We start from the raw sequence: 22,126 nt of genomic DNA on the forward strand, positions 1-22,126 counted from the left end.
CCAAAAAATTAAAAACAAAAATAAAATATAGCCTATGGCTCAAGTAGACCCAACATCCGCCTCCCCAGGGCCCATAGCCTCTTGATCGCTTTCCTCCTCCTCCTGCAAGCTCTATTCATGATCTTTATCTTTTTGAATCAGGACCGCTCTCAACACCACTAGGAACTCCATTCCACAGTCTACATGGGCTTCAGAATCCGCCATCTCTTCCGGAAGCTGCTCATCATCCGGGTTCCACTCCTCACCGTGACCAAACCCCCAATCATTTTCAGGGTCTTCCTCACCATTTTCCTGAATTCCAATATCTTGCCTTTCACTCAGGCCCTCCAACAACACATACTGTCTCTTCCATGTCTTGCTAAAACCAAGCAAAATGCCAATAGCCTTCAGCAAAAAGGAAATATTACGGTCCTTCACATCCCATTTAATGACCAAGCTCTCCTGATCTAGGGATTGCACCACCACAAATTTCTTGACCTCCACTCCTGCTCCCAAAGACATATAATAATTTGGCGGTAGAGGGGTGTGCAAATTGGCATTACCATTATCCAAGACTATATAAATTTTACCAAGGAAGAAATGTTTGAATATCATTTGAGTCATTTTTTTGACTCACTACTTGCTCACCCCCATATAAATGAGCATGGTGAAAAACATGGCTGGGATGTTTGAGTTTACCCAGTAGCGGTGATAAGCTCTGAGAAAATACCCACCCAAAATCCTTTTCACGACATGCAGAATGAGGGGGTGCTTCATGGCCATAACTGCTAACAACTGCTTGTCAGAGATTTCCACCAAAAAGGCCATTTGTTGCTTGGTAGACTCCAACATAATAGGCGTATCCATCCCTACTGATGAGCCTAAATAATGGCTCTATTTTTATAGATTTTTGATATAATACTCCTACCTAGGTCTTGTGATTAGATCATATTTGGATTATAATGTTTTCTTAAGATGATACCTTTTAAGTGTTTTTGAAATTGGTTTAACCTATACCTAAGGATGTCATATAGTGGTTTCAAATGATTTGTCAATGCAAATATGCAAAGTTAATTATAAATATGGTTTATGTTATATCATGTTAGCATTAGTATATACACATGTGTGTGTTAATATCTTGATGCAGGGTCAGCAAAGGTGAAGTAAACACAAATGGCGGTTCAAAAGATCATCAAGTATATAACCACAATGTAGACCTAGTCAAAAGAATGCAGTTATGATCGGGATCACTTGACCGGTTCTTCAGCAGATTGATTTATGAAAACATTTATAAATGTTCTTAGTGGATCTTAGATCTAGGAGGCAGTCATGCTATATTTTCTCAGCTGCAGGACAGATGTTGTTCTGCTGTCCTGTGCTGACTTCTTCTTCTTCTTTTGTTAATAATTCCTATTCACCTATTCCCTAGGGATGTGGGCAGTTAGTTAGAAGTTTGTTAAAATATTTCCTATAAATAAAAGGATCTCTCTCCTCTTGGGGATAGTAGATAAAAAGATAGTATTTTATAATACACAGTTTTCTGGTGTTATGTATGTATTTTCTAGTCAAGATGAAATAAAGAGATGAATGTGATTTTGGATGATTAGATAAGTGTAATCTGAAGTTCTGGAAATACTCACTCAAGGGGGCCCACTTGGTGAGTAATCCTTTGTATGTTTTAACTAGTTTTCATACTTCTATAATAGTTGGTTCTACAGTTTTATGTTTCTACAGCCATAGGAAATAGTTCCTGTGTCTGTTCCCGTAGCCATGACAACAGAGTAGTTCCTTCTACTCACCATAACTTTATCTTTTGACAACAATTGTTTAAAGCAATTTCCAGTTTTAGGATTAAGTATTAGTTTGTTAGAGATTCTGTGTGTTTATTTTAAGAAGAATTTCCTTTCCTGCAGTTATATAAAATGGTTGCAATATGAACTTGGTGCACATACAGTGCTGACCCATTTCAAGTTTACATCCCTGGTTGATAACTAAATGATCCTTTGCCATAAGAAAAGTTAGATATTCAAGGATATTCAATCTCTGAATTGTGTTTTATCACCTAGTTGTCATTCCAGTTGTGAGGACCAACACCTACCTCTTCTATCATACAAACTAGCTTAACAACACAAATAAGTATGAAAATATAGAAATGAAAGGTCTATAAATAGAACCATTCATAATCTCTCATGATCGCCGAAAAGGAGTGAGGTGTCCAATCACCCCTATCATTAATGATCTTTCATGCCACCCAACTAACGAGCCATCCCAACTTTAGTGATAATGAAATAGGATATCTGGTTCATACAAAACATGTCAAATCATATCTACACGGATAGTAAATAACAAAGATCATTGGTCTTGCTGTCTGAGAAAAATGAGGGAGATGTGGCATGAGGGAATATAACCGCATGCTCAATTGAAAATATGATGTGATCATAGTACCATTGAATTATGAATCTACAAACAACGCCACCTCTTTTGCTAAGTTATCCACCACAACATTGCCTTCCCGATACACATGGCAGATGCGAAAATCATCCAATCCGACCATCAAAGATTTGGTTGGACGAAGCCATTGATTGAGGATCCAACTTGGAGTTTCATTATTTTTTATTGCATTTACCATGTTTAAGGAGTCACCCTCCAAGTGGATTCTCTGAGCCCCCCTAATGACACCCGCCTTGAGGCCACGTAGTGCAGCTCGAAACTCTATCACATTGTTTGTAGTATGCCCAATATGATATGAGACTTCATCTTGAGAAATTGATCCCTGATAACACATCCAATGCTACTAGGGCTCAAGTTTCCCAATGAAGCCCCATCTAAATTTATCTTGAACCAGCCAGGATCTAGAGCACTCCACTAAAATGGGGGTCTGGAGTTGGATGAGAGGCTGCTGAAATTACTTCCAAAGAGAGCGGGAACTAAGAGGTTTGGAAAGGTGAGCTTCAATATACAATCCCACCCTGTATATGAGTTCTTTTTCAAAGTCTTCCATTTGGGAGCTTCATTTGTTAGCTCAGTCAATTGGGATTCAATCTTCTAACAAAGGACTCTTGAATCCATGGGTTTATTATGAAACATTCTCTAGTTACGCTCCTTACATAGTTCCCAAATCAGGAGGGATGGAAGAATCAACCATAGGTTCCCAAACACTGCCTTCGAGGTCCTTTGTTGCCACATTCTAAATCAATCATCGATCCCTGCCAAAAATGGGCAGAAAAAAATCAGTTTTTGCATGAAATACCACCAACACTTGTTTGAAAACTCACATGACATCAACAAGTGAAATACCGACTCTGAATTCTTCCCACATAGAACACATCTGCTGGGGCCCTAAACTCCAAATTTCATGAGCTTGTCCCTGGTTATAATTTTCTTTTGTAGTGCGATCCAAGCAAAAATCCCGACTTTTGGCAAACAATATGCTTATTCCGGCCATAATAGTTTCGACAACCATTCTTGGTTAATTCCAGTTGCTTCTTTGATCTTATAGCCCAGACTAACCTTGTAATTTCCATCTTTAGATCCACACCATCTAATTATATCTTTCTTCCCAGATGGGATGATCATACGACTATTCAGAATGTTCCTTAAGCTATCTTTTTGTTGTTGATCAACATCTAAATTGTCAAGAGACCGCCATCTCCACTTTTTCACTCCATTTTGTTGAACTATCTCACCAAAGTTACTGACCTTTCTTCCCCATATTCAAGTAGTCTCCTCCTTGATTTCATTTAAATTTGGGAGTGAGCTTAATATCTCTCCTCCTCCCCATGAAGCATTCCAAAAGGATGCATTCTCCTTGTTTCCAATTTCCCAAGTTACATAATTGCTAATGATGTCCCTACATTCCAGCATGTAATTCTAGATTGTTGATCCCTTGGGAGGGTTAATAGTCATAAGATCCTTTTTGGCTCAATTGAATCCAAATATTTGTGCTTGAGGATTCTAGCCCATTTATGTTCACTCCCACTATAAAGGGCCCATATAAGTTTTGCAATCATGGCTAGGTTCATTATAGACAGTTGGCGAATGCCTACACCCCCTGATTCCTTGGGTCGACTGATTTTCTACCAGGCAACCAGTGGAAACTTATTTTTTCCTCCTAATCCATTCCACATAAAGTTTCTCATGATTCAGATGAGCTCATCTTCAACAGCCGTAAGGATTTTTAAGAATGCCATCGAGAATACAAGGATCACAACTAGTACTGATTTGATCACGGTGAGTCTCTTGGTCAAAGATAACCACTTGTCCTTCCAATTTTATAGCTTGGCCTTGCATTTTTTAATTACATGTCCCAATAGCGAATCCTATTTAGATCCATAAAAAGAGGAGTGCCCAGAAACCTTCCTGGGAAATTGAAAACCTTTAAGTTTAGAATCCTAGACAGGGCTCTCTGTAGCCTCGGTTGTGTATTGATGAAGAAGACTTCTGACTTATTCCAATTAATGCTCTACCCTAATGTCTTACAATACTCGTCCATACAAGATTTAATGATTCTTGCCTTACACCTACTTGAATAACCAAAGAGAATAGTGTCATCCGCAAATTGAAGATGAGTAGTATGCTCAATCCCATTTGCCACATTCACCCCCACCCAATGCCCATCCTGATGCAATCCGGAAATTGTTCTTCTGAGGACCTCTACCATAATGATGAAGAGAAAGGTTGAGATTGGGTCTCATTGTCTTATACCTCGAGTGGAGGAGAAAAACTCACGAGTAGACCCATTAACTAGCACATAAAACTTTGGGGTAGATAAGCAACTCTTTATCCACTTAATTCAACAATTTCCAAATCCAAAATCTTTCCAAGACCTTGAAAAGGAATTCCCTATCCACCAGGTCATATGATTTCAGAGTATCCAACTTCAGAATCATGTAGACATTCCTGGTTTTCCTCATGGAATGAAGTGTTTCATGGGCCATGATGATACCTTCCACAATCGATCTTCTTGGGGTGAACCCACTTTGGTCATCAGATATAATGAGATTGCTAATCCATTTCAACTTGTTTGCAATAATATTTGTCACTATCTTGTATACTATGTTGCAAAGGGAAATAGGTCTAAAATCCCCCATCTCTTGAGGGTAGCTCTTTTTTGGGATTAGAGCTAGAAAGGTATGATTGACAACTCCCAACATAAACATCTTCTTTCTTGACTCTTCCACTGATCAAGGAAGACATTTTCCTATAATGCCCTTGTAGGATTGGAAAAAAGCTACAAGAAAACCATAAGGATCAGGGGCCTTATCTGGGTTAAGCTGAAAGGTTGCACTTCCTACTCATCAATGCATCTGAATAACTCATTATTATGATCTTCAGATATTACGACTGGGATGGAATCCAAGATCTTGTCCCTTGCCGCTCTATCCACTTAGTTGCCTTTGTTCAGAATGGATTCAAAAAAGTCCATTGCTTCTTTGCTGACTTTCTTTGTATTCTGAGCTAGGTTACCATCCACTTTTCTTATTTATGAGACTCTGCTCCTATTTCTATTAGAAATTGTGGATATGTGGAATAACTTGATGTTTTTGTCTCCTTCCTTGAGCCATATCTCTCTTGATTTCTGTCTCCAGTGAATTTCTTCCTTTTTCAAAATCTCACTGAGCTCATGTTTTAACATCTTTTCTCTTATGAAGTCTACATTGCTCATGCCATTACAGATGATAGTTTCATTGATTTTTTGCAAGTTCCTCCATCGCTCTTCTATTATGTGCAAAAATATTCTTGAAATGATCTTGATTCCATTCTTAGAGCTTCATTTTTATGTATTTCAACCTTTTGTAAAATTTATACATGTGTGAGTTATGTCCCACAAATCTCACCCCACCAAACTGAAATCAAATTCTATAGACTGGGATCCTTGCTCCACATTTTCTCAAACTTGAAAGGGGTGCCTCCCTAAGGGTGGCAAGACGATATATCCAACCAAATAGAGTAATGATCTGAGCCTGAAAGGGGAAGGATGAGAGCATCTAAAAGGGGGTTATGTCCTATCCAATCTCCATACAACAAGAACCTCTATAACCTTTTTGCAATATTAGAGAAACCTGCCCTCCTATTAGTCCAGGTAAAGACACCATTCTTGGGGACAATATCCATAAGTTGATTGTGATTAACAAAATTTTGGAAATCTCTTTGGACAATATTGTGTCTCTAAATACCGCCCATATTTTCTTGATCATTTAGAGTGGCATTGAAATCCCCTAAAATTATACATCTTGCCTTGTTACAACCATCTAGCTTGCTTGTGATAAGATTCCAAAAATCCCATTTTTTTTGGGTGGTATTAGGCCCATAGACATTGAAGATAAAAAAATGATTCATTGCTGCTTAGCAAGGTTATCCTGCTTTGCTGCCAATTCTTGCCCTCACCCACTACTTCACCTTTAACCACAAGTGGATTCCAAATGATGCCAATGCCTCCCGAAGCTCCCTCAGCTTCCACAAATTTCCCAGACCACTGCCTCGACATCCTTATTCTTTTATCAATGTCAGTCCTACTCCATTTTGTTTCTTGAAGAATCTATACATCACCTTTTGAATCATCTATTTGATGCTTGATCAAGCACCATTTGTCAGGGGCATTCAAGCCCTTGACATTCCAGGTTGTGACCCTCATTGCCCCTAGGGAAGGGGATCACCCTTCCTTGTCAAAAGTTTGGTTTGTCTAGTAGCCATTGCTGCTATCTTCAACATTTTTTTGTTGGACTTGTGCCCTCTCTTGCCTTTAGGTTTGATGTTGGGCTTAGTGATTTTGGATATAGCAACTTAAAACCCTTTTGTGCTACAATCACCCAGTTCATCAATTTCTCTCTCATCATCCTCTTCCCACTCAGATCCAGTATCCTCATCCCCATTAGCTTACAATTGGACTTCTCTTGCCTTAGCCTCTCCACAACAATCTCATCTTCTTGATCCCCCCCCTGGGGGAAGAGGATAGGTCCTCACCATGTGGTTCTAATAGCGCCCTCATCTATATTTCTATCTCTTATTACAAATATTTTTCTTCCAAAAGGAATGCTAGGATAACCCATGTTGAATTGATTGTGCAATACTTTATCTTCATGAAAGGATTGTACGGTTCCACATGAGTCATCAAGTGGGGGTTGGGGTTCAGAGAGGTTGCTAGGATAACCCATGTTGAGTATGTGCAATAAAACTCTCTCCTTATGTATCCTAATATTCTGCCATGGCATCTTTTATGTGGAAGACTCTGGAAGTTCAATGTTCCGTGAAAGATTTTGGTTGATATTCTTAGTTTGGTAGTCTTTTGGTTCTTACCCTTACTTTCTTATCTTGTGCAATGGTGTCTTGTGTATCTTGGTTGTGGTGTATGTTCAATTCTTTTATTCTTAGCCTTTTTGCTTTTTGTTTGGGGCCTTGTGTCTATCTCCAGCATGAGGGGTGGACCTCTAGGTTCCACATTGTCGGGCGGTATTGTTTAACATCCATAGGGTTTTTTTAGTTCTTGTTCGTGTGCAATTGGATGGACCTTACCTTATTTTCTAGTGTTTTCATATTCAAATGCAAATTGTTCAACCATTGTAATGTATTTGTTATGTATCTTCCAAAAGTGATGTAAAAAGAATATGTAATTGTATATTTGTACTTGTAATTGAAAGGATATTTGTAATTGGAAACACCAAGTGGAAAGAATTGTAATAGGACTATTATGATAGATTCATTTTTATTAATAGATAACTTGTAACTAAATGTACTCATATGGAATATATGTATGTTCTTATTCGCGATGAAGGTTATCATAGGAATATTTCATTTGGTGGTTTAAAATGAACTTATCACTGGCCTTTATATGATGAGTTAATTGTTTAATGATTAGGAGTTTACTTGATTAATTTAACTCAATATATCCTATTAAAGATGTTTATGTGATTAGGAATAATGTGATAGAATATACTTATCTTCATGTGGTTAACTTAGTGATGTTTAATACATGTTAGTGAGTGTTGCTTAATAGCGACATTAGGAAACCCATAGAGGAATTATTATGAGATGTGATTAAGTCTTCCGCTAAACATTGTTATGATTCATCTATGTTGTGAAAGAAATTTACTTAGTGTTGTATTGAGTCAAAATATGGTTGATCATGTATTATGTGTTGGAACCTACAAAAATAAATGAGTTTCCCAAATAATCATGATATCCTAAATTATTTTTCCACTACAGTCCATATAGATAAATTAGATAAAATAAAATTGTAAAAGTTGAGTTTCTTGTCTGACATAATGCAATGTGTTTTCAAGCAAAAAAATCATAAAAATATTTGATAGCTAGTCATGAGCCATATATTGACCCTATATAAAATTACATCTGTATCAAAAAATTCTATTATTCACTTAATAGTCTCATATCTTGCATGGTTCCCCTAAAAATACCTACATATCTCATTTATCATCTCATATGGGCCATCACAAAGCAAAATCATCAGTTATCACTATTTGACGAGATGATTTTTCAGTTATATTATGCATCTTGTAAAATAGTGACAAAGAAAATGAAGCATATTAAGTATCACCATTTCACAAAACCCAAATCTTATTAAATTGGGCATCTCACAAAGCAACAATAAAGGGATAAGGATTTCAATATTTTTTGGGACTTGTGTTCCATCATATAAAGCACCTAGCAAAATAACAATAAAGGATATAAAGCTCATAAAAAGACATCACTATTTTGCAGAACCCATATTTCATTAAAATGAATATTCTAAGAAATAGCGATGAAAGGATTCAAGCCCATATAATATCACCATATCACAAGGGATGATGTATAATGAAGAAAAGGCACAATGAAATAGTGATCACTTAAGTACATAAAGTGTATTGTTGTTTTGGTAAGAAAGAATACTAAGGAATCATGAAGGATGTGATTTAGCGATAACTAAATAGACTATCGCTATATTGCAAGGAGTATGTAAATTATAAAAAATCATGCTGCGATGTAGCGATAATGGTCAAAATTGGTACCGCTATATCACAAGGAGTAAGAATAAAGGGAAGAGGAGTGTTGTGGTATAGCGATACATGTTGTCGCTATTTTGCAAAAATAAAACAAGATTTATTTTAAAGGTTCGATAATGCGAAAACAGTGAGCCGAGGCAAGTTGAGTGTGATGTCAACAATGTCATAAATCAACTTTTAGAAAGGGTGGAAGAGCTATTAATGGAATAAACAAATTTAATACAGAAAAGACCTCAAAGGTCACCATTAATAGCTGATTTTTAGCTCAATTTTTTCATTCCAAGCTGGAGGATTGCGTGAGTTGAGATCTACGACAAGTAAGAACGAGCCAAAATTATGCACGACAGTCACAAGTAAGTACTCAGTTACCTATCTAGTAGCCAAATTCGTAAAACACATTTGAGTTTTCAGTAAAGAGCATAGGGTAAAATTCCTAAGAAGGACGAACCTAGGGAGGGTAAGAGTTCAAAAAAGGAGGAAGAGAAAAAACCTAGGATGCCCAACCCTGCTAAAAGGCCTATGCAAAAATTGTTGTAACATGCATTACCTGGCTCGACATACATATGAGATAAAAACGTGTTTAAAGATAAAATGGAGGGTTGCAGGGATGCCATAATTCCCATCTTAGGAAGGGATTTATTCTGGTATTTTTTCAAAAACAAAGATGGAAAGATTATTGTGTCAAACCCATGGACCCTTGATATTGCTAAGTTGATTGTGCCTAATATTTTTGCGGATATCAAGTTAATTCAGTTGTTGGAAAACCATTACCAGCTTGTGACCAAAATCATTAGGATGCCTAATGGGAATCCTTTGCTACTAGTTACAAAATCTACTATCATTGATTGTTTTATGTTGAACAAGTAAGCCCTCACTAAGGTTGGTCCTAAACAATATGAAATGGACTATAATAGGCTATAGAAAACATTCAGGAAGGATGATCTCCCATATTATAGGAGGAGGGGCATAAACAATAAACGCATAATGATTATAAGCAATGATTCCTTGTGAATAATTTTCTTGTGTACTTCCAGAGAACCTAATTTACCTTATGTCAAGTGTTAGGGGAAGATGCCAAGGCTAAGATGCCGGTATCATTGATGTACATGCCTACGAGGATCCAAAATTTAGAAGTGAAATTAGAATTTGATTTTGCATCTAAGATAGAGAAGAGAATACATGAGCAATCGATAGCTTGGAAGGAGAAGAAAAGTAATGATTTCTACCATTACTCTTTGTTGTGTTATATGATCTTGAACCAAAATAGACAAACTTTCACACAACGATTGAAATTGGGAATAATAGATGAGAATGACAACAAATTACTAGTTCAGTTCTGGTGTTACTTATGGGATAATAAGTGCAAGGATGTTGATTAGAAGGTCTTTTGTGACTCTTTTGTTATCATTATTTTTGGTTTCCTTGATCACCAAGTTGAAAGATTATCACTGGATATAAGTAAGGTTTTGAGGCCATTAGCCTAAGATCCTGAAAAGGGTCATACCCACAACTTTCCTAATTGGTTTTATGGGTGCCCCAGACTCCTCATTTGTTACCTTTGTTTGTGCCAGATAGACTTGCTTTTCTGGAATTCATGTGGCAGATGTTGTGGTTTGAAAAGGAAGTGATAGAGAGAAGGAAGAAGGGGACGGTCTTGCCCCATCTTGTTACATTTGCAAAATTTTCCATTGAATCTAATATGTTAGAAAAATTACAGAAATATAAAAACTAATTTTTCATTGAGGTCTGTAAAAGAGATAATGTGTGATCTTGAGAAACACATTGGTTCTTTTGTTAAAACAGTTTCACATGAAGTATTAATAGAGGAAGATCTAATTAGAAACTATACCTCATTTGGAAAAATTATACAGAGAAGAACAAAATGGCATGTTATAATGAAATTGGAGGAAGAAGAGAAGAAAAGGGACCCTAACTTCCTTAGCTTTTATAGTGAAGAAGATGATGAATTGTAAAGAATTGATTTGTGTCTTAGAAACTTTAAAAGAATTTATGGTAAATCAACAAGCAGTGGGTCTCCACCAAAACAAGCCACTATTCCACTAAAGAAACCCCAAGGGGTGGTTATTTACACATGAAGTTTCTCCTACTCCTCCCCCACCAAAAGACAAAAGATAAATGATCTAGACCCCCTTGTATCTTATGAAGAATCAAAGGGAGAGGGTGACACTGATGAAGCTACTAGCGCACTAAGGGATTTGAGGGGAGATGAAGTAGTAGAGAAATCACGGGTGGATCCACCAAGATATGAAGAATAAACCCATGGCCATGAAGCCCAAATGATAGAGGGAGCAGAGCCTGCAAATGTTGTTGATGAAATAGTGGCAATGTCTATGAGATTCTTGGATGATGATGAATTCATCCACACTCTTGAATTTAAAGATTTTTTTGTTAAAGATAAAAATAAGAAATTTGATTAGAGGAAGTAGATAAACCTCATGGGTGTGGATGAATCCAAACATGAGGAAGTTGTTAGTACCTCACAAAAATCAGATGGTTTTCCTACATAAAGTTTTGAACTTTAGTAATTTTCCCACTACTGTCCATCTATATTTTCCTCACCATTGTCTCATTATCCTTCATTTCCCCTATGATTGATTATTGAAAATATTTTCCCACTACATCTATGAATCAACTATATTTCAATAGTTATTTACATATGACTTATTTTCCCACTACTATCTATCAAGAAATTATCCTATAGTATGACCTTCGCCTGGAGAGAAATATCATAATTCAATGTGTTTTCTAGCTGACAAGAACACCAAGAATTACTAATAAAACTGTGAAATCATGAAGTTCTTTTTTTAATAAGACTCCACAGGGTTACACCGAAAGACCATATCAGCAATGACATTATTGACTGATAGGATGTGGTTTCTGTCTGGCCAAAAATTAAAGTCACAATGAAAACTCATTTATCAACGTGATGAAACACACGTCTCACAGCAGGATTAATATTGGTAAGAGATCAAAATTCTACCATGGCCAAAAGAGATCTTGCCGAAAGTAAAAGTCATACCGAAAAAGGATTATCGGGAAGACATAACGCATGTCTTACCGAAATAAAAACATCATGGAGACATTAATGGTCTGCTAAAAGCAAAAGGAGTCTTACTGACAAGAAGTATCACACCGAAAAGAAATCCATCAACAAGATAGATTGTTTGTCTTACTGAAATGTTAAATTAGGTATGACGGTAAAGGTCCGCTAAGAACAAAAGAATCCTTATCAATGGGTAACATCACACCAAAAATTTGCAAGTCGATAGGAGGATATGTCAGGTCTTCCCGATGTAGAAATATGAATGTCACGCCAAGTTGATGTCATGTCCACACAGGTTTTTGAATTTAAGCAATGAATGACCATTCTGTAACTATTCTGTAATGATACAAACTTTTTGATTTGGATTTAAAGGTCAACTTTGTGTATGAATGATCACTGCAAGAAACTTCAAAGGCTACCAAGGCAAGAGTGGAGGATAGTTGAGGATCAAATAAGGATAGTGATTTAAAATTAATCCCAGAATTCCAAGTGATAAATTCAGAGAAGCATTTGTGCTTATTTTATTATTTTCTTTCTTTTGGAAACAATGGAGTGCTCTTAGAAAACACCTAGGGCAAGAAAATAAAAAGAAAAGACAACAAAAATAGAGACCCAACAAGGAATAAAACCAAAAAAGAAGAAAAAGGAAGGACGACACTTAAATTAGGATTTGATTGACCAATTCCCAGAGTCAGGTTCGAAATAAAAAAGGTTTTCCCAATTAAAAACCAATATGGAGAAATTAGGAGACATGTTTGAAGACCTAGGGGATATATGGACAGCTATAAGGGGATATGAATTGTTCTTGTATGATTACAAGAAGAGAAATAGAGTGGAACCAATATCCAACCCATGGACATATAATATAGAGAAATTAGTAGTCCCTAATGTCTTTGTGAACGTCGATTTGATACTCTTGTTGGGTAGAAATTATAAACCAGTGACTAAGACAATTTATGATGTTTTTGGTGAACCATTGCTACCTATGACCAAGGACTATATTTATAGGGTATTTGATCTAGACCTCACCCTTGATGAACCAATTGATGTAACCCTTCTAGCCAATGAATATACTAGACTTGAAGAAGTGTACAAAAGGTGGACGTTGCCAGCCAATAGGCCTACAGATGGTGAGAATCTTAGGATATTTGATAACAAAAAACCAAGAAAATTAGTAGTACCTAATGTCTTTGTGAACATCGATTTGATACTCTTGTTGGGTGGAAATTATAAACCATAAACTAAGACAATTTATGACGTTGTCGGTGAACCATTGCTGCCTATGACCAAGGACTATATTTCTAGGGTATTTGACCTAGACCTCATCCTTGATGAACCAATTGATGTAACCCTTCTAGCCAATGGATATACCAGACATGAAGAAGTGTATAAAAGGTGGATGTTGCCAGCCAATAGGCCTAGAGATGGTGATAATCTTAGAATATTTGATAATGAAAATCCACCTTTTGATGTGGATTTATTCGAGGAGTATTTTAGATGTTGGCATTGTACACTCTAATGAGAATTGAAGGTGTTGTCATTGATGGAAACCTACTGGCAACCTTTAGGCAACCTTGTGGCATTAATCTATTAAACCATCGGTAGGCACCGACATTGGCAGACACTTCACCGACACCGACAACAATGCATACCAGCACCCCAGCCGACAGGAATAAACTTTTGTTTATTGTATTTAATTGTAATTATCTTTTGTAAAGCCGACATGGAATATTGTAATAGACTCATATGTGTATGAGATCTTGTTAATTATTTTGATATAGAGGAGATGGAATAGGAATGAGCGAATAATAAGGAAGTTATATGTGAATGCATAAGGTAGATTTTGTATAAGGTTTATGGTTATAGTATGAGCTTAAACCGATACTGAACCTGGCATAGTTGATACTAATTTGAACCAGTACATTGTATTGGATTTTCATAATCCATTTTGTAAGTCAGTGAGACTTCTATTTTGTAGATTGAGCAGTGAGCTCCAGGCAGTTGGCCTTCTTGCATGTGCAAGTCCCTCATTGTAGGTAATATTTATTCATTGGCCAATGAATGAATATTGTGGGTCACAAATCCCACCGAGGTTTTTCCCACACCGGGTTTCCTCGTTAAAAATCTTGTGTTATGGTGTGTTTTCTATGCTGTCTTTATTGTTCCTGTTTACTGCATTAATTCTTATTTACTGGTACACTGTTTTGGAATGCAAAATACTTAATAAGATTAAATATTCTATCAACTGGTTAGATACTGATTCACCCCCCCCTCTCAGTATCTTTAGGACTATCATTAATCCTAACAATTGGTATCAGAGCTTGGTCCTCTATTTTCAAAAGCCTAACAACTTGAGGAAGATTCTGACACCGGTATAGATGGAGAACTTAAGAAAGCAATTGGAAGGAGCTCTTGTGGACTTTGATTCAGAGAAGTTGAAGAATATCAAACGTGAAGATAATCTAAGGACTGCACAAGAATTCATTCAAGGACTTCAGGAGAATCTTACTATTGCTAGAAATAAAAGAAAAGAACTTCATGAGAAGATGCAGAATGACAATGATGAAAAGGAAACTCTTAATGAATTTGTGAACAAGATGAGACAAGAAAACATGACTATGAGGAATGAAATGCAAGATATGACTATGAGATTTTGTAAAGACATTGAAGACATGAAGAAGAATGAAGATGACTTGACTAGGAGAGTCAATGATGCTGGAAATGAAAATCTAAGACTCAGTCATGTAAATGATATGTTAAAGATAGATCTGATTCACATGCAACATGATAAAACTGAACTTATGAGACAAATGGGAATTCTGGAAAATGAGTTGGCTACTACAAATCAACACAAAGAGAAATTCAAGAAAAGTTCAGAAGAACTTGATGATATGCTGAAAAGTCAGAAACCTAATGGAGATAATAATGGACTTGGATTTGAAGTTGGTGAAAGTTCTGGTACTGCAAACAATCATGATCACAGTAAACCGGTAAGACAACCTAATGCTTAAAAATTTAATGGGAAATGCTTTAACTGTAACAAGTATGGTCATATAGAAAATCAGTGTAGATCTAGAAATAATCAGAACATTAATGCACCCACCAATCAATGTTCCAAATGCAACAAAGTTGGTCATAATTCAAAAAACTGCAGAATGAATGTGAGATGTTATGTTTGTGGAAGATTTGGGCCCTTATCTAATCAATGCAAAACACAAACCGACATAGGATATGGAAAGGCTATTCAGAAGAATAATGTGACTTGTTATGCTTGTAACAAAGTTGGACATATCAATTTTTTTTGTAGAAGTAAGACTTCACCGACAAACAATAAAGGACCCAGTTTGAAAGGCAAAGAAAATGTTGATGAGGTAAAGCAAGAATTTTCAAGACAATGGATTAGAAAGACATATCAAAATGTTGATGAGACTATTCCCTCACCGGTAGAACGGAGTATTACTCCACCGACAGGAGATTCTTCATCCAACTGAGAAGTAACCCTTTGTGGGTATTGCAACAAGTTGAATATCATGCAGATTACCCTCGGTTGATGGTGACAAGATAGATTTCTGCTTTACCGGTAGATGTGTTAAGCTTTCACTTAACTGGTGAGAATTTATTGCGGTTGTTGAAAGAAATTTCATTATAAATCATCGGTTTCCTTCATTTTTGAATCACCGAGCATTCAAACTAGCAGAGAGCGTGAAATCTGAGCAAAGGCATTCAAGGTGAAGAAGTGAAGTGATTTCTTTCAAGCACTCAAACACTATCAGGCAGCTTAAGGTATTTTTCAACTGGCTTCCTCTTCTTCTCCCAAATTTATTGCAAACACTACTATTGTGGAAATTGTAAAATGCCCTAGGCCCATTTTCAAAATTATTCCCGAGATAGCTAAACAAGATGATTCTATCGGTGCATTTTCAAAAAATCCTAAAGGTGTAGCTTATGCTGAAGACCGTAGGATTTATATTCACTGCAATATTGAAGAATTAGGTTCTGTGGAAGTGTTAAAGATGTTTAAAACCGTAATTTGTGATGAAAATAGAAATGTCAAACCCGAGCACAAGATTATTGAAACTTTAGGTTTTGTGGAAATGTTGAACATCCTTGAATTTCTGGAGGAAGTTGTAAGAATTGTCCTAAGTAGGGCACATGGAGAATTTATTTGGGTAGATTCAGTTTGAAAATTCACCCAGCAAGAAATTAGGGCAGTGACAGGTTTACCCTCAACCAACAGCAGACCAGACAAGACAAAGAAGGTACCTAACAATACAATCATGACCTTAACTGGAGCAACATCTGATAGTAGATCTCTTAGAGTAAATGACATCAAGGATATCAATGTGAGATTCATAAGTATGATTTTAGGTTACACGATTACACATGCAAACAAACTTAATTCAGTTTCTAGTCTTTGCATTAAAAGTGCTTATGATATGGTAAATAATGATGCAAAAAATAGATGTGTGTGAATGGCTGAAGGATGAACTAGTAGATAACTTGAAAAAGATAAAAGGTGAAAAGAAAGGGACATTTAGTTTTGGTAATCTTTTGGTATGCCTTATGTTGTATTTCTCAAAACAAATTCCTGGTATTAGACAGAAAGATTTTGGATATGACATACCGGTAGGCAAAAAATTGCAAGAAGCTTTCACCGACATGGGTACTACTAGGGAAAACAATATAACTGAATATTTCAAAGCTTTCCAAGCCAAAATGAACAAGAGAGAGACTACCACAGAGTATAGTAGATAAATATGATAAGGAAATCTATTTTGTGATTAAGAAAGATGAAATATGGATGGAAGCAGTTCTTCCTAGAACTGTATGGGTAACTAAAATGGGGTATGAGGCTGATGTGAATATTATTGAGACTTATGCTAAAGCCCCATTAGAAGCACCTAGAGAACCCATAGAAAATTTTTTTGGTAGTGCAAAAACAATTGAGAGTGATGCACAAACAATGAAACAAAGAAAGAGAAGAGAAAAGTATATAAGAGATGCATCAAAATAGGTAAAGGAAATAAAATAAAATGTTATGAACCTTATTGGAATAAAGGAAAGTGAACTGAAAGGATTGCAACCGGAGGCACATATCTCACCGGTTGGTACATCATCTGACAGTGAGATACCTGCTGAATTTAAGAGAGTTGGTAGGAAGAGAAAACTTTCACCGGTACCCTCTCCTCCACCCAAGAAAACAAGAACTCTGAGAAAGAAGCAACAAGCGGTAAGACAAACGACAAAGAAGTTAACACCCAAGAAGAAACATAAATAGGTGATACCACCTTTGGATAATTTACTGAATGAAATAACTGATGACGGTAACTTGGAAAATGTGAGCAAATTGTATAACACATTCACTGATTCAGAAAAGGAAAGTGTTGAAAATAGTATTATTCTACATCTGGAAATGTACAAGAAAGTGTTAATTGAAGTGGTAGATGACTTACCAAATGATCTATATAGAAGGTTAGATGCAAAGAGGATTACAGTAATGGAGTTGGACAAGAAACTTAAGGTTGAAAAACTTCTAGCTGTACATCCAGTTAACTCAAAAGTGGAAATTGATGACCTAATCTGTGAAACTAACAAATCAGTTTTTGCTAGTGCTCACCAACAAGTAAGCTTAATGGCTCGTAGAGCTAATGAAATTGCAGAGGAAACATATGATAAATGGGATATCTTTTTGTAGAAAAGGAAAAACAGGAAGAATTAAACCGACCTAAGAAAACATTCAAAGTTTATCAGAAGGACAAGGACACAGGGAAAGGTAAAGTTGGTGGAATACCAAACATCAAAATAACTAACAACTTACCACCACCCTTGGATACTACATCGACTACTGAAAATGTGGACATAACACATGATGACACTAACCTTGAATCATAAATTATATTCACCATGAATTTTGATACTCAGGAAGTGAACATTGTTATGGACAAGGTTAACACAAAGGTACAAAATGATATTGCTGGTAGTAGAAACATTGTTGAGCAACTGACAGAAAATGTTGAGGTTGAAATACAAACAGAGAAAATAGAGCATATAGAGCAACCTTTGGACTGTGGAATGAATACTGGTAGTGTAGATACTGACACTGTGAAATCAACAGAGACAGAGATACCGACAACTGATAACACAGAGAAACCAACATAGAAACCGACAGAGGCATAGGTACATATTGAGACAGTGAAACTGGAAATCACTGAGAAACCCAAACCATTGCTAACTAAAATGGAAACTCAGACTGATCCACCTGAGGTTGATACAAGCAAATTGATTACTAATACTGGAAGCACTGAAATAATAAAGGCAGCTGGTCAGACATCCAAATTCAGACCTACTAATGTGACAGAGGTACTTCTGGACTCTATTAAGAAGATAACCGACTATAATGCATTGGCCTACAAGGAAATTTATGATACAATACCTATTCTTAAGATGATTTCACCAAAATGCATTGTAGATCATGTAAAGGATTCTTTAGGACAGTTAGACACATTGTCTAAATTTATTGCTGGAAATGTAATAACAATTGATAAAGTAAATGAGGATATATTCAAAGAGAAAATAGAAAAAGAAAAGGAAAAATTATTTGAGGAGACAATAAAGAAGTGCACTGAACATATTAACACACTTTTACCAACACTGAATACAACAATTTTGGAGTATAAGGAACTGTACAGAGAAACATGCAAGCCACATCTGTTGACCCAGGACATTGAAAAAGAAATCAGCAGAGTACAAAAGGAAATTGATGATATAGTTGATAACATTATTGGTTCATCCAAACCTATATCAATTATTGAGCAAGAAATAGAAGGTTTTGAGGAAAAGTTGGAGAAATTTGAGAAGGAAAAAGCAAGGATCAAAGCAAATGCCAGAGAGCTTAAGTATAAACTTAGTCCTAAGTTGGATACTCTTATCTCTTTGAGAAATGAGATATCTAAGGCATTAATTCAAGGGGAAAGATCACCAAAAGAGCATATGCATCATCTCACCAGCATGATCCAACGAACTGAGGCAACCATGAATGATAGCAACAGATTCATGCAAATTTTAAATTTGGTTTTGGCTGATATATTTCAGATTGTAACCAACCGGTTACAAACCTTAAGGTGAAATTTTGCACTCATTTGACAATTTTTGACAACCTTTGTCATTGATGTCAAAGGGGGGGTAGTGGATAGAGAAAAATGGCTATTCAGAGGAGATCATCTGCTCAGGCGGAGCACATATTTTTGGTAAATTTTTGGACTTCACTTTTTGGAAACAGTTTTTGGATTTTTCTCATGAGTGTTGCCATCAATGCCAAAGGGCGAGATTGTTGGCATTCTACACTATAATGAGAATTGAAGGTGTTATCATTGATGGAAACCTACTGGCAACCTTTAGGAAACCTTGTGGCATTCATCTGGTAAACCATCGACAGGCACTGACACCGATAGACACTTCACCGACAGCAGCAACAATGCATACCGACACCCCAGCCGACAAGAATAAACTTTTGTTTATTGTATTTAATTGTAATTATCTTTTGTAAAGCCAACATGGCATATTGCAATAGACTCATATATGTATGAGATCTTGTAAATCATTTTGATATAGAGGATATGGAATAGGAATGAGCGGATAATAAGGAAGTTATATGCGAATGCATAAGGCATATTTTGCATAAGGTTTATGGTTATAGTATGAGCTTAAACCGATACTGAACCTGACATAGTTGATGTTGATTTGAAGCAGTACATTGTATTGGACTTTCATAATCCATTTTGTAAGTCAGTGAGACATCTATTTTGTATATTGAGTAGTGAGCTCTAGGCAGGTGGCCTTCTTGCATGTGCAGGTCCCTCATTGTAAGTAATATTTATTCATTGGCCAGTGAGTGAATATTGCGGGTCACAAATCCCACCGAGGTTTTTCCCACACTGGGTTTCCTCGTTAAACATCTTGTGTTATGGTGTGTTTTCTATGCTGTCTTTATTGTTCTTGTTTATTGCATTAATTCTTGTTTACTGGTACACTATTTTGGAAGGCAAAATACTTAATAAGGTTAAATATTCTGTCAACCAGTTAGATACTGATTCATGCCCCCCTCTCAGTATCTTTAGGACTATCATTAATCCTAATATTAGATACACTTACTACTCTATCTGTCAGATTCTAGGTATGGAAGAAAATCCACTCACGAATGTGGTTTCCATGATATTGACTGCAAATGTGCAAACACATGATGCCCAATCATTTGACTAAGCTTCACAGATAGTGGATCACATAAATCATGGCTTGGAGAGGATAAAAAATAACCCTAGTGAGATTCCTTTTAGACATTATTCTATGTTGATTCATATGCTTTTATATGTTAGACAAGGAACAAATTTTTGAGCTGATAACCTCAGAGTCTTGGAATATCATAGGCAGGGCCTAAGGAAGAATGTGCAGATGTGGACTCCCATATGGGATAGAAGATACCGATGGTCTCAATATCTATACTTTGAGGAGTATTTTGTTAAACCCTTGTGTAAGCTCTTGGGCCACCCATGTAATTACACATTTACAATGGAGATTCAAAAATTCCTTATACCAAAGGAATATGATGAAAGGGGGATAGTATTTTTTTCAACATTATTGGGGAAATCGGTACGCTTTCAAGGAGTATACTAAGATAAGGGTCTAAATATTTGAAGGTGCCCCTTTTCTACTTCCTATAACAGTGTCAAATAGGATTGCATATTTGGAAATTGTAAGGTAGTTAGCTTCTTCAAATTTTAGGCATTTAGGAAAACATGGAAAATAATATTTCATGCCTAGGTCATTATGTTCTGGGGAGTTTATAGTGTCTTCTACCAGGGAATACTATCTAATTGAGCCTAAGTTGGCCTACTACAATTTGTCGCAAGGTGAGCCTTGACAAGGTTTTGATCTTGAAGGTTTTATAAGTCAGGCTAAGCAATCACAAAAGTTAAGATCTTATGAGCATGTTCCATTGGAACGAGATGATCTTATTTGCAACTCGGATGAATTGAGAGCCCTACCCATGAAAAAATAGAAGAATGTGATAAGATCACAAGGGCATATGAGTGGAGAAAAAATCATAACATTGCCAATTCTATTGATTTCTCTAATATACAAGATCCCATTAATAGGATGAATGAGAAGATTGCTCATATGGATGAGATTATTGAAGGAGTGCCATCCCATGCATTATAAAGGGATAGTAGGAGGATAGTGGGAAGAATTATATAGATCTTGACTCCCCTTATGCATCTGATACCAGAACCTACTCCCATAAGACAGAGTGACACCGATGAGGTTTCTTAACAAAGTCGTGAAGGAGGAATAATTGAAATCGAATCCTCTCCAATTTCTGAAATGATGACATTAGGAAATTAGCCTATGCGATATTTGTCTTGGATGATGAATTTATTCATTCCTCAGAGTTTAGGTCTTTCTTGTATAAGAATAGAAGAAATTTACTAAGGCAACAAGTTAATGAGATCACATTTAAAAATGAAGGTGATTTGTTGGAGAAGCTCCAAAATGATGTAGATGTTGAGATGAATGCCATGACCCTTTCCGATGGGAGACAACTTCAGCAAGATGCTGGTATTATTATTATACTAGACTGGGATATGAGTTCCACCATAGTGTTTGACAATTTCATAAAATATCCTGACATAGAAGAAAATGTTGCCTTAAGATGTGGATCGGATATAAGGTTCAAACTTTGATCCTAATAAAAAAGCTTTATTACAATGGGCTTTGTACCCAAAGAATAATATACCTATGCTCCTAGAAATTGATAAAGCTTTTGGTCATATTTTGGTTCAGAGAGTTTGGGAAATAGACCCTATGGATACAGGTGAGTTAAATCTAAATGTTTCAAAGTTCATCAAAGCACAAATGGAGCTTGTGGTTAGGAAAAGGGACACTTATAAATATAGATGTGAAATATTTGAAGAGCTCAGGTTGTAGTGTGAGGAAAGGCTGAAATCAGTTACTGGTAAGGAGGAATTCTCTTTTGAGCATGAACAATGCGTGGTGGAGGTACTGCAGGACATAAATTATTGGAGATACAAAG

The sequence above is a fragment of the Cryptomeria japonica genome, chromosome 3 (assembly GCF_030272615.1).
Source record: "Cryptomeria japonica chromosome 3, Sugi_1.0, whole genome shotgun sequence".
Classification (NCBI taxonomy): Eukaryota; Viridiplantae; Streptophyta; class Pinopsida; order Cupressales; family Cupressaceae; genus Cryptomeria; species Cryptomeria japonica.